The sequence below is a fragment of the Chlorocebus sabaeus genome, chromosome 4, assembly GCF_047675955.1.
Source record: "Chlorocebus sabaeus isolate Y175 chromosome 4, mChlSab1.0.hap1, whole genome shotgun sequence".
NCBI lineage: Eukaryota > Metazoa > Chordata > Mammalia > Primates > Cercopithecidae > Chlorocebus > Chlorocebus sabaeus.
Window position 1 is genome coordinate 23,553,824 of NC_132907.1, and position 14,306 is coordinate 23,568,129.

Below are 14,306 nucleotides of genomic sequence, written 5' to 3' on the forward strand. Positions count from 1 at the left end.
CTTTCGATGGAGTTTCCCTCTGTCACCCAGGCTGGAGTGCAGTGGTGCGATCTCAGCTCACTGCAACCCTTCACCTCCTGGGTTCAAGTGATTCTCCTGCCTCAGCCTCTCCAGTAGCTGGGATTACAGGGTGCACACCACCACACTCGGCTAACTTTTTTGTATTTTTAGTAGAGACAGGGTTTCACCGTGTTAGCCAGGATAGTCTTGATCTCCTGACCTCATGATCCGCCCGCGTCGGCCTCCCAAAATGCTGGGATTACAGGTGTGAGCCACTGTGCCCGGCCAGAATTTTCCCTTTAATACTGGCTGGGGAAAGTCAGGGATTTAAAAAAAGCAACATGAAATATTTCAAAGGTTCTAAATGACAGCCTCTAATTTCTGACAGTTCTCAGGTACCTTTAAGTTTCCCTGACTCTTTTTGCTCATATTACTCTTAAAATAGACTAGCAAGGAAGGGTAGCAGGCTGGGGGTGGCTACTGCTAAAGCTTGCCAGGATGCCAAGCAGGTGGCAATTCCTTGGAGACCACTTAGCGATTAGTGCAGGAAGAAGAGCTCTATGCAACTCCCTGAAATTGCTCCCACTCGATCTGTCACCTTCTGCAGTCTTGGCCCCTTTCCCAGTGTGACCCACTTGCCCCCTGCCTCCCAAGTGAGGGCTTCCAGTACCTCCATTCACTGTTCAATTTTAATTCAGCTCATTGGTTTCTAATGTTGCATTAGCAATATACCTGTTGCGTATTTTGTTTATTCCTTATTTTTGACAAAAAGAGCATGTGTGTGGGTGTTAATCGTTTTGTTGTTGTTGTTTGTTTGTTTGTTTGTTTGTTTTTTGAGACAGGGTCTTGCTCTGTCACCCGGGCTATAGTACAGTGGCATGATTACCACTCACTGCAGCCTCAACTTCCTGGGCTCAAGCAATCCTCCCATCTCAGCCTCCCAAGTAGCTGCAACTACACCTGCAACTACAGGTGTGTGCCATCACGACTGGTTAGTTTTTTTATTTTTGAAGTTTTTTTTGTAGAGACGGGAGTCTCACTACGTTACTCAGGCTGGTCTTGAACTCCTGGCTCAAGCAGTCTTCTCACTTGGGTCTCCCAAAGTGCTGAGATTACAGGTGTGAGCCACCATTTAATAGTTTTTAATGATAAAATATTTAACCTTTGCCTGACCAATAATAATACTAATAACTAACATTAAACTTTGGTTATAGACTGAATAGTTTTCCCTCAAAATTTATATGTTGAAGCCTTAACCCACACTGTGACTGTATGTGGAGATAGGGCTTTAAAGTGATAAACACCAAATGAAGTCAAAATGGCGGGGTCCTAATACAACAGGACTTGTGTCCTCATAAGGAGAGGCAGGGACACCAGGAGTGCCTAAGTACCGAGAGAAGGCCATGTGAGGACGCAAAGAAGTTGGTCAACTTTAAGCCAAGGAGAGAGGCCTCAGAATAAACCAAACGTGCTGACTTTCAGCTTCCAGAATGGAGAGAAGAAATTTCTGTTGTCTAATCCACCCAGACTGCAGTACTTTGTTTTGGCAGCCCTAGCAAACGAATCAAGCCTATACTGTGTGCTTGATTCTGCTAAGTGCATTACGTGTATCATTTCAGCTAACCATTTAAACAAGTCTACGTGATTACCCCCAATGTACAGACAAGGAAATTGGCAAAATAAGTAAGTGCTGAGGTTTGAACTCAAGTCTTCTGACTACAAGACCCTGCACATAAATTCACTCTACACTACTTCAAAAGGAAGTGTGTGGTCCCAGATGCTCTCAGATAGGGGGTCACCTTTTAAAATAGATCTTTCAGGATGATTTGTTGCTTGCTAAAAATGGAGTAGAGCAGCAGATATGCTCTAAAGGAAATAAAAAGATCCAGATTCCAGCCCTGACTCAGCCACTGACTGAGGGACTGTAGTAGACTGAACAGCGGCCCCCTAAAACCATGTTCATGTCCTAATTGCTAGAGCCTGTGATTATCACCTCCTATGGTAGAAGAGTGAATATCACCTTATATGGCAAAAAATATAGTTAAGATTTTGAGAGGAGGAACTTATCCTGGTTTATCCAGGTAGGATCAAAATGCCATCACCAGTGCCATAATGAAATGGGGAAAGTCCTCTTGTTCCCCTTGCAGGGTGTGTGATGGGGGGTGTGGCTCGCTTCTTCAGTGCTCTGATACCTTGGTGTACTAGAAGAATTGGATCACCACGTGGGTTTGGAGAATGAGTGAAATGTTTTATTGAGTGGAAATAGCTCTTAGCAGATTGGGGAGACAGAAGGGAGATGGTTTTCCCCTTGAGCTGGTTCACTCAGCAGCCCAGGCTCTCCTCCAACTGCCCTGGTCAAACTGTGTCATTCCACCAGTCGATGGCCTGCTGCCCTGCTGGTGCTTGTCGGTGTGCTCTCCACATCCTCTTGATGTACAACCGCTTGTGTCTCTGCCTGCTAGGGTCTCAGGGTTTTCATAGGCACGGGATGGGGGCATGGTGGGCCATGGTGGTCTTGGGAAATGCAACATTTAGGCAGGGAAACAGAAATACCTGTCTTCACCTCGGTCTGTGGGCACAGAGCCCTCGCCAGGGATCACACCCTTCTACCCAGCACTTCCCTGCCCCGCTTCTGTATCAATAAGAAAGAGAGAAATAACATAGACAGAAGAGAGGAGAAGACAAAGTGAAGAGAGAGAGAGATGCAGCTATGAGTCAAGGAATGCCTGCAGTTGAGGGAGGCTGGGAGAGGCGAGGAAGGACCCTTCCTTAGAGCCTCCAGAGGGAGCCTGGCTCTGCCAAAATCACCTTGATTTTGGCCTTCCAGCCTCCAGCACTGTGAGAGAAAAAATATCTTGTCGTTTAAGCCCCCCAGTTTGTGGCATTTTGTTACAGCAGTCACAGGAAACTAATACAGAGATTTTAGACACATCATTTATTCCTCCATGAAATAAGCATATGGGTAAGAGCAATAGTTTTGGCTTGGGCGCTTGGTTGCTGTGCTTGAAATTATCCACCACTGGAGTCACCAAAACTTTACAAAGTTTTGAGGTTTGAGGATGACCGCAAGGTAACCGAAGCAGAACTACTCGGGTGTGGGCTCAGAAAACAGAACCTGTAAAGGCTCTCCAGGTGATTCTAACGGTGCCTGGGGGCAGGCCCCTGGTTTCTGTGTCTAGGCCCTTGAAGCTCTGATAGTCTGTGATTCTCACTAAGAACTCAGGATTCCCTGTTGTCCCCTTCTTCCAAAGCTTCAAGAAACAGTTTGAACTTTTGTGGGCAAGAAGACAGCCAGGACTTTCCAGAATAGAAGTGGATGGCAAGGGATTCCTCCCAGGACCACAGAGGGGAATGGAGAATTTAGGGAGAGAGGGAAGAGAACAGCAGGGCAGCGGGTGGAAATGAGAACTCCTGGGAGGTCTGGGGAGCCTTCAATAACATTGGAGCGGACTGCGGACAACGGAGAGGGCTGCGGGGCCAGGGGAGGCACCTGTGAAAATAGCAAATACTTGAGCCAGAGACGATACACATCCTGCCCTGACTCCTGCAGGTTTCCCGCAGAGGCAAGGATCACAGGGCCAGGGTGATGTGTCTCCCACGATGTCAGCGTCCCCGAGGACCCATCAGGAATTTGACAGGGGAACCCACTTGGGGCTGCAGTGACGTCTGAGGAAGGAGTATGAGAGGGATAGAGGGGGTGAGAGCCAGGTCATCATTCCCAAAGATATGGCTTTAACCTCTGCCCCCTCCTGCCCTCCAGCTCTGGGAGACCCCGGCAAGCCAAGAACCTTCTCCAAAAGGGAGGGGAGGGGCGGTGCGGGAAGGGGGAGAGCCTCTGCCGGGCGCCATCATCTCTCCTCCACCACACAGCTGACAGACACTTGAGAACTTTCCTTCCCAAGCCCGTATCCTGCTGGTTCAGGGCAAAGTGTGCAGCTTTCCCACCAGGATCAGTGAGGAAATGGCCTGGTTTGGACTCAAACAGACTGATTTGTTTTCCCAACAAGGCCTCTGCTCAGTTCAGGGAGCCCCAGTGATGCCCATTTTTCCAGGGTGCCTCTCCCACCCGCCTCCCTCTCCCCTCTCTGAGAACACATCACCTAGTGTCTGTAAGGCTTCTGCTTCTTGTTTGACATCCCTTATTTACAAAGCAAACAGAATGTTCCTTTTAACACACATCATGCTAAGTTTATTAATGCAGAAAACAATCCCAGGGGGCCGACCCAGGGGACCCTTGAAACCTGCCAGCACAAACTCTTCAAACGCTCAGCCCGTCAGATCCTCCAGGACAATATTTCACACAATGGAGTAAAAATAATATTTTTCTTTGGACCTTTCCAGCCGCTTTTGTGGCGAGCAGACAGAAATTATTTTCTTACTCTGCTCCCAGAGCAGAAATCTGGACGAAGCTGCGTTTATTTGTTTAACACAATGATTTCATCCTAAATGTCTCGACAGCAAATAGTTGGTGGTTTAATAAAGGGCCTTTGAAAGGAGGCTGGAGCTGGGGAAATGTGAGGCATGTGGCTTGCAGGGGCCGAGCAGGTCGTGGGCTGCTGAGACTGGGTGTCCCCTCCGCCTGCCTGGGAGCCCTGGGGGTCGTGGCATGTTATTGCTCCCTGATCAGAACAATTTGTGCTGCTTCCATCCTGGAAAAGGAAGGAGACTGACCTTTTGGTCATGAATCCCGGACCTTCCCCAAGACCAGCCCTGCCAAATACAGACAGACATAACCCAAAAGCAGATACTTGAACCTGCGTGAAGAAAATAGGCCTTTTGTACTTATGTCTGCCTTCCCATGATTAAAAATTATGTCCTGTGTCAGCCAAATGTTGGCTGCTGTTCTGGTGCCAGCCCAGAGTTCTGCAGCCAGGGCAGTGATTAGGAGAAGGGAGAGGGATCAGAGCCAGCTGAGGCCTGATTTCCCAGTGAGCAGAACCCACCCAACCAGGGCCAAAGCCCCCAAGCTTTCCAACCTGCAGTTAGACATGTCAACAAAAAACTCAAAAAACTCATTTGCGTTTCACTTCTTTTCTTTGGGAAGAATTGTAAGGGGCAGCGAAATGGAACAAGCAGAACACAGAGGAAAAGAACCAAAAGAAGTTCATGAGTGATGTAACAACTGCCCAGGTGGCCCCGATTGCAGCCCCATCATTTTATAGCACAGAAGAGAGGCCCAGAGAGGGGCAGTGATGTCTGAGAGCACACAGCTATTAGAAGAAGAGCCGTTGCTGGAACCAGGCATCTAACCTCCAGGGTTGAAGGGGAAAGGGCCTAATCTAGCCTTACAGCTGACAAAACCAAAAAGCTGAATTATGGGTCTCATTTTTTCCAACTGGGACTTGGTTCAAGGTGATTGAATGTGATTCAGTTCCTGGTGATTTGGGTTCTTGGAACAATTGATTCAGATCTTAATCAGTTCCTGGCTAGAACAGTGAAGAATAGAATATGTTTACACACACACACACACATGCACATGGGCAGAGTTATATTTCAAATTATTCACTTATTCATTGAAGAGTGTATACAAAATGCATGTATATTTAAAAGATAATTAAAATGACTTATAATAATCATATATTACTGGTAACTTATTGATATATCTCTGCTCAGTCTTTTCTCATTGCTTCTATATGTTTTTATTATATATATATTATTTTTTACAAAATTAAGATCTCAACTGCTTTATTTTTAAAATTACATAATTTGTGCTTAAGCATTTTCCATATCATTAACAGACTTTCTGAAGCATGACCTTTGAAAGGCTACTTGGTATTTCATCATATGATGTGACCGTCATAATTCTTTTCCCCATTACCCTAAAGCTGGTCATAGGACAGAATGTCTTTGAATAGGTCTTGAAGAATAGTCCCTGAAAGACTGATGGGCTGTGTGGGAGGTGGCCTGTACATTCTTGCAGAAATTTAAATCTCTTTCCTTCACCTCTGAGTGGTTTCAGATTGCTTTCAAATGTAGCTGCCTGCCTCACTCCCAGCTCTGTTTTATCTCTTTCATTTCTTCTTTTTTCTACTTTTTTCCTAGACCCGAAACAGGCAGATTCCTTACATTTGCATATTTTATAACCTCAAAGAGTTTTTATAGAAGTGCACTCATTTAATCTTCATAAAAACCCTACAACATGGGTAAAGCGGAATGATCCCAATTTTATATGAAGGAAAAATGAAGCAGGCAAACAACAACAACAACAACAACAACAACAAAAAAAAAAAAAAAAACAGGAAAAAAGAACGATCCCAATTTTATATTCAATGAATGTATTTTGAGTGCCAACTATTTGCACTTTGGTAGTCACTAAAGGAGGGGCATAAGTAAGTCCATCCTTATCTCAGGGAATTTTCAGTCTAGTTGGGGCACTTTTAAGGAATTCAGTAGATGATGGCTATTATTGTTTTTGGCTGAAATGACTCGCCTTCTGTCAGGTGGTTAGTAAGTGGCTCAGGAAAATGAACCAGCACATCCTCTGCTTTCTGTACTCTATTCCCTACACTATGTGACTGTTAGTCAAGGGTAGGTCCAGAATACAGGGGGATGGTCAGGGTAGGTGGATGATGGGGAACCTTTAGAATTCCCTCTTCTCCTTCATCTCAAGCTCCAGTGAAAAGACTTCACACTTGAGACACTAAATTCTCCTGAGAGGAGCCAGTCCATGGATTGATGCTTTCTTTGTGCTAGAGGGAGAGATGATAGTATCTATCTTTTGATGAACAAACAGTTATTTGGGATTTAGCTACTTCTACATCTGTGAAAGGATAAAAAAGGAGAAAGGAAATAAAAATCATTAATCATCTCCCATGTACCAGTCTCTGTATGAGGTGCTTTTCATGCATTATTTCATTTAAATTGGAACTCACAAGAAGCCTGTTTTATTCATTGTTATATTACTTTGGGCCTAGTGCAATGTTTGCCACATAATAAGCATTGAATAAATGCTGAACTAATGAATGAATGCTCATTTTACAGATTAGAAAATTGAGGTCTGAGAAGTTAGGCAACCAGTACTAGGTTATATAGCTAGTGAGTAATGGAACCGGGATTCAAACCCAGTCTGCCTGGCTCTAGAATTGTGCTTTTCCCATCACTGCATCCTTGGTAAGCTGTGTGCATGCTTCAGGCTTTGGATGGACTGTTCAGTTATTATGGATGTGGTGAAAATCCAATTCATCGTGCATGGACTACCTTTGGGTTCATTGTTTCCTCTTTCTACAGTCCTAGTATTTTGCTATGAAGACAGCATTTGCTGTTGTATTTTTGCTGGTTGACTGTCCTCCTCTAAGCACTAGACACATCTTTCTTATATCATCACTTGCACTGGGGCTCTGGATCCTTTAGAGTGGAGAGTATGTTGTTTTCAGCACTACAAGAGATATTTTGACATTCTTTTCAGAATCTGAAGAACTCTGGACTGAGCACAGTGGCTCGTGCCTGTAATCCCAGCACTTTGGGAGGCTGAGGCAGTGCTTGAGGTCAGGAGTTCAAGACCAGCCTGGCCAGCATGATGAAATTCGTCTCTACTAAAAATACAAAAATTAGCTGGTCATGGTGGCATGCACCTATAGTCCAACTACTCAGGAGGCTGAAGGAGGAGAATCGCTTGAACCTGGGAGGCAGAGGTTGTAGTGAGCTGAGATCACACCACTACACTCCAGCCTGGGCCACAGAGAGAGGCTCTGTCTCAAAAAAAAAAAAAAAAAAAAGAGAAAGAAAGAAAGAAATGTGAAGAACTCTGGTCTCCCTCTTTAGAAGCTAAGGCAAAGAATAAAGTTAGGTTTTGCAAATGTTCCCTCAAGATGTGCTTCAGTTGCATTATTAGAGACCCATTATGCAGGGATAAGAGGGCAGCTAAAGGAGCTGCCTCTTTAAATCTTAGAATGTCAATGTTCTCATTTGGCTTGACTTCTTAGTCCTTGCCAGGGAGTTAATTGTTATATCTTGAAGGAAAATCTCTTGCTAGCAAGACTACCTGCTTAGTGCATATATCTTTAAGCCCATTGTATAGACCGTTGCATAGATGCCTAAGGGGAATTTAGAATCCAGGTGCTTATGTTTCATGCATTTCCCATATCTAACATTACATAAGATTTGGAAAACACAATTTTATGAAATAAAATCAGAGCCAACTACTCTGAGGCCGAACACCATTTAACGTTATTCTTTCTGAATAGTGAGATTTTTGCTGATAATAAACACATTGACATAAGAAAACAAAGATCTCTGACGGGTTATAGGCACTCTCTGGGAATATCTAGTTGATACTGAAAGGCCGTGTCAGGACTGTGTGGGAAAGAAAATTGAAGAGTGTCAAGGAGAGTTGCTTTCAGCTCTGGCGGAGAACACTTTGAGTTGCTTTTTTATTCCCTTACCCCTACCCTGTCCCAAGACTCATGCCCATTGCTCAAGTACACAGTGTGCTTGCACCAAACCAACACCAGCAAAGTATTTTCTGGACTGTTCCAGTGTGATTTGTCTTCATCACCCAAGTGTGAGTCTCACCCAAGCAGTCTCTGGGTGTTTTTTGTAAAAGAGGGAGGGGTTTTCCAAAATAGAAGGTTTTGTTTTGCAATTTACAAAAAGTAACAGGATCCTTTCTGAAAAAGGATTCTGTTTTGAATCCCAGAACATAACCTGACACTCCCAATCATCACTTTCACTTTATAAAACTTAGACTGTATCTTGCAGGCTCATTATCTGTCCATTTCCAGCCTGAACCAAATCTAAGCCATTCCATGGGGAGATGACCTAAGGAACATTTTTCTGCCCAACTTTTAAGACTTGCAGTTTGTATTCCTGACATGTACGTATATAAAAGATGTAATTGATTTGGGATACTGAGCAGATCATTCAGATGTAGTGCTTGGCCTAGAATAACTTACCTTTTGGTTCATAGCAACCAGGCAACAGAGTTCTTCTAAAATCTCAAAGTGCTACTAAACATAATAAAGACTTCTTTACTTATCATCAAATCACTTCAAGCTCAGGAATGACTTTTAATACCCTTTTTATGACATGTCATATCTATTACAAGTCAAAAGGAGTTCCCCAAACCAAACAATAACATTGAGTGAAAACTTATATAAAGTCTTTCTCTATTAGAAAAGTTAGTTTTGGCTCCTGAACACCAGCTTTTATGGGTTCTTATAAAGTCATGGCTATTTCTTAGCAGTACGATTTTCCAAGCCTTGCAATGAAATTCTTAGTTATACCTGTATTTAAAATGCAGAATGAGTAACTTTGTCTTCCAGGAAGATGTAGTTGACATACTTTTTGCTATTCCTGCCACTAAATACAACTAAAAACCCTGGGCATCATATATGAAACTAACAGAAGAAAACTCTAAAAGATGGAGAAATGTAGGCAGACCAGCTAGGGACATGATGGCCCAAGGAATGACATGGAGGTGAGTTCCCTGGATTTTCTTTTTGCCTCATGTATGCTAGATTTGGAGCTGAGAAAGGTAGCAACCCAGAAATGCCTGTGGATGCAGACACTAAAAGCCCCAAGGAAGCTTGCTGTCTCTAGCCAAAGGACAAGGAAAGGTGCAGCTTGGCAAAACAGAAAACTTACATAATTACCGTTCTATTCCAAGTAAATACCACAGAAAAACTGTGACCTTACCCTACATACCAGCAAAGCCTAGACTCCCACCATCACAATGCTGTAATGAGGCAGCCTAACCCTCCTCCATGATGGAATCAGAGAAGGCCACATAAGGAGCCAAGACTTTTACCTCCACCTCATTGATAATGAGATCCTCCCTGTCCCCTCAGTGTCAGTGGAAACCATATGAAGAGCCTAAGCTTTTACTGTCACTGAGCAGTAAAAGGCAACCCTCCTCTTCCCCACTGGGAGAGTGTTAGAGAAGGTCTAGTGGAGAGTTAGGATTTTCACAATTGCATAATGATAACAAGGGCACCTCCACCTCAATATCAGTGGAAACCACATGGGGACCCAGAATCCACATCCCACCCAACAGAAACAGAGTCCCCCTCCCCCCACCCAGATATTGACTGAGGACGAGAGGGGAACCTGGACTTCTACCTCTACCTAGTTGTGACAAGATGACACCCCACCTCCTTTTCCTTCCTGAGTGATATAAAAATAAAAGCCAGCTAAAACAGAAGGTTAAAGTAAGACCCCCAGAGTCTCATAATTCAGTACAAAAATGAGGTTTCAATTGAAAATCATTTGTCACACAAGAACCAGAAAAATCTCAAACTGAATGAAGAAAGGCAAGCAATAGTGGTAACACTGAGATGACAAAGATGCCAAGTCAATCTGACAATAATTTAAAGTTGTCATGATAAAAATACTCCAATAAGCAACTAAAAACCCTTGGAATAAATTAAAAATAGAAAATAAAAAGACCCAGCAAAGAAATAGAAAGTCTCAGCAAAGAAATGGAAGATCTAAAGAAAACTAAATGGGAATTTTAGAATGGAAAAAATGTGATAACCAAAATAAAAGGCACAGTTCATAGGCTCATCAATAGAATAGAGGATAGAGGAAAAAAATCAGTGAACTGGAATATAGAAAAATAGAGGTTGCTCACTCAGAACAACAGAGAGAAAATAGACTGAAAAAAGAAAGAATACAGCCTTGGATACTTGTGGGACTATAACAAAGAATATAACATTCATTCATCAGAGTGCCAGAAGGAGAGGAATAAAAAGGGCTGAAAAAGTACTTGATAAATAACAGCTGAAAACTTCCCAAATTTGACAGGAGAAATAAGTTTACAGAATCAAGAAGCTGAGCAAACCTGAAAAGGAAAAACCCAAAGAAATCCATACTGAGACACATAATAATTAAACTTCTGAAAACTGAAGACACATAACAATATTGAAAAATGACACCTCACCTATAGTGGGAAAATAGAATGTCAGTGGATTTCTCATGAGAAACCATCAAGGTTAGAATGAAATGGCATGATATTTTTCAAGTGCTGAACAGAAAGAACGGCCAACCCAGAATCTTATAACCAGTGAAAATATCCTTCAGGAATGAAGGAGAACTCTAGACATTCTCAGATGAAGAAAAACTAAGAGAATTTGTCACCAGTAGACCTACCCTAAAAGAATGACCAAAGGAAGTTCTCTAAACAGAAAGCAAAAATGAAAGAAGGAAACTTAGAACATAGGAAGGAATAGAAAACATGATAAGTAAGCGTATGGGTAAATATAATAGGCTTTCTTTCTCTTGTAAGCTTTTGGAATTGTGTTTGGTAGTTGGAGCAAAAATTACAACATTGTCTAATATGATTCTAAATTATGCAGTGGGAATATTTGAGATAATTACCTTATAAATAGGGAGGGTAACGGGTCATAAAGCAAGGCAAAGTGTTTTAGTCTGTTTGTGCTGCTATAACAGAATGCCACAGACTAGGCAATTTATAATAAATAGAAATGTATTTCCTCATAGTTCTGGAAGTAAAGAAGTCAAATATCAAGGTGCCAGCATCTGATGAGGACCTTCTTGCTGCATCATAATAGGGCAGAAAGCATCACATGGTGCAAGGGCAAAGAGAGAGACAAAGAAAGTAAGAAGGGTAGGCAAAGAGAGAGACAAAGTACCACACTTGTGATAATGAACCCACTCCCATAATAATAGTATTAGTCCATTCCTGTGACAATGGCATGGATAACACCTCTTTAAAGTCCCATCTCTTAATACTGTTACAGTGGCAATTAGATTTCAACGTGAGTTTTGGAGGGGAGAAACATTAAAACCCTAAGAAATTTTGAAAATTAAGAAAAAAAAAGGCAGAACCAGGATTCAAAAAAAAACCCCCAAAACCTCACAACCCATAGCATAAGGTTTCTATAATAGTAAATAGTAAAATGATGACACAAGTAGACAGTGATATGCTATGTATATGTAATATACTATCTACAGTAACCACTAATAAACTTATACAAAGATATATGCTCAAAAACATTATAGATTAATCAAAGTGGAATTATATAAAAGGTTCATGCAATCTATAGGAAGGATGGAAAAAGTAAGCAAAAGCATAAACAAAAAACAAAAATAAAATGGGAGATTTAAGTCCAAACATGAAAAATAATTATATTAAATGTAAATGGTTCAAATAAACCAATTAAAAGATAAAGATTGACAGAGTAGATTTAAAAATCTTGACCCAGGTACATTCTGTCTTCAAGAAATTCATTTCAAATATTATAATATAGGCAGGCTGAAAATAAAAAGATGGAAAAATATATCGTGCAAATATTAAGCAAAGGAAAGCAGGAGTAACTATGTTAATTTCAGATAAAGTAGACTACACAGCAAAGAAAATTACCAGAGAGTGACATCATATGATGACAAAAGGGTCAATCCACGAATAAGACATAGAAATCTTAAATATATATGTTCCAAGAAACAGAGTTGCAAACTATGTGACACAAACATTAATAGAAATGAAAGAAGAAATAGACAAATCCACAATATAGTTGGAGACTTCAATGCTCCGTAACAATTGGTAGAACACTATACAGAAAATGAGCGGAAATGCCCATCATTTTGGGAGGCCAAGGCAGACGGATCACGAGTTCAGGAGATCAAGACCATCCTTGGGCTAACGCAGTGAAACCCCATCTCTACTAAAAATACAAAAACTTAGCTGGGTGTGGTGGTGGGTGCCTGTAGTCCTAGCTAGTTGGGAGGCTGAGGCAGGAGAATGGTGTGAACCTGGGAGGTGGAGCTTGCAGTGAGCAGAGATCGCATCACTGCACTCCAGCCTGGGCCACTACTCTGTCTCAAAAAAAGAAAATTAGCAAAAATATAGAAGAACTAAACAATGCTATCAACCAACAAGCTCTAATTGATGTTTATGGAACAATCCACCCAACAACAGCAGAATGCACATTCTTTTCCAGTGTCCACAGCACATATAGCAAGTTAGAGCATATCTGAGCCATAAGACAAACCCGAACAAGTTATATGAATTTAAGTCTTACAGAATGTGTTTTCCTACCACAAGGGAACCAAACTAGAAACCCATAACAGAAATATAACAAGAAACCTTCAAATACTTGGGAAATAGACGACTAAATGACCTATTGGCTCAAAGAGGAAATCTTGAAAATAAAAAATGTGGAACTGAATGAACATGAAAATACACAGCAAATTCTGTGGGACCCAGCAAATTCTGTGGGACACAGTAAAGCAATAATAAGAAGAAAATTTATCGCATTACATACATCCATGAAAAAGAGGATAATTAAAAAATAATTTAAGTTCCCATCTCAACAACCTAGAAAAAGAAAAACAAAATAAGCCCAAAGTAAACAAAAAAGCAAAAATATTAAAGATAGAACAGAAATCAATGGAATTAGAAATATAAAAACAATAAAGAAAATCATTGAAACAAAGAGATGTAGTATTGAAAAGATCAATAAAATTGACAAAAAACTCTAACAAGATTCACAAAGAGAAAACCAAATTATCAATATTAAGAATGCTTCACTCCAGATGAGGATATCACTATGGGCCCTGTAGACATTAAAAGGGGAATAAGGGGATACCATGAACTATAGTACTTATATGCTAAAATGCAGAGTGATCTATGAAACATGAAGTTAAGGAGACTTGGGCATCATTATGCCCTTATAGAAAGAGCCTACACCTGAGTTGAAAACTTGGTATGCCATTAGCTCTGAGATTTTGGCAAATTAATCATGACACTCTACCTCATACATGACTGTTGTCATGTATGTAAAGTAGATGATGAGATCTTAATTCCTGGAAGAGGAAAGTGCTATCCCTTTGTTGATTGTGTTCAGCCCACTACCACATATGTTATTTTAGCTAAAGTTCATACACATGTAGTGTGTTGGTTGTTTTTTGTTTGTTTTTTAACTTAAACGGTAAGTTTGTTTAGGAAAGTGACTAAATATATTTTTCATGTATCTATCCAAAATGCCTAATACAGTTCCTATTATATAGTAGGTCCTCATTAAACATCTACTGACTAAATAGGAACACAGCCTTGATAAGAAAAAAATTAAAATCTTAAGAGTCTGACCAGGAGTGTGTTTAGTGCAGTGATTTTCACAATGATACAGATTCTTCAGTATCACTGGAAACAGGTGGGCATCTGGCCTCTGCTCAAACACTTGCATAAATTCCACTACTTCAAGATATTTCAGGGTATTGCTGTATTATCCCCAATTGCTGAAAATTCCTTCCATATATTGAGCTGGTCTGTTTTTCTGTAACTTCTACCCTATGGTCCTAAATCTGCTACCTGGGATAGTATATTACTTATCTATGTTGCTTAACAAATT

At 41.2% G+C, this 14,306-nt stretch overlaps 1 long non-coding RNA gene across 1 annotated transcript; it reads right to left on the minus strand.

Annotated features, from left to right (window-relative positions):
- Positions 1-4,166: 4,166 nt before the first annotated feature.
- Positions 4,167-5,439, minus strand: LOC140711566 (uncharacterized). The gene is made up of 2 exons (XR_012092843.1): positions 4,977-5,439; positions 4,167-4,649 (listed from the first exon to the last, which is right to left on the minus strand). It is a non-coding gene; the product is annotated as an uncharacterized lncRNA (long non-coding RNA).
- Positions 5,440-14,306: the final 8,867 nt, after the last annotated feature.